We start from the raw sequence: 380 nt of genomic DNA on the forward strand, positions 1-380 counted from the left end.
AAAAGGTGGGTGGCGTGGTGGCGCACGCCTTTGATCCCAGCACTTAGGAGGCAGAGGCAGGCAGACTTCTGAGTTCGAGGACAGCCTGGTCTACAGTGCAAGTCCCAGGATAGCCAGGGCTACTCTGTCTGGGGTTGGGGGGTGGGGGGTAGTGGGGGCCCTCTATGCTTCCACACGCGCGCACAAATTTTTAAAATATAGGTCTACCAAGAACGGCCATACACCATCAGGGAAGGCGCAAAGACACGTGCACGCCACGCACCCTAGCTGGCCGCCTCGCGGAAGCCGTCCCGAAGCGCACCGGAAGTGGCCGTCCCCACTGGGGGTGCATCGGACACGCGCGGGAAGCCGACCTTCCAGGAAGCAAAGACAAAATAATT

The sequence above is a fragment of the Mastomys coucha genome, unplaced genomic scaffold (assembly GCF_008632895.1).
Source record: "Mastomys coucha isolate ucsf_1 unplaced genomic scaffold, UCSF_Mcou_1 pScaffold22, whole genome shotgun sequence".
NCBI lineage: Eukaryota > Metazoa > Chordata > Mammalia > Rodentia > Muridae > Mastomys > Mastomys coucha.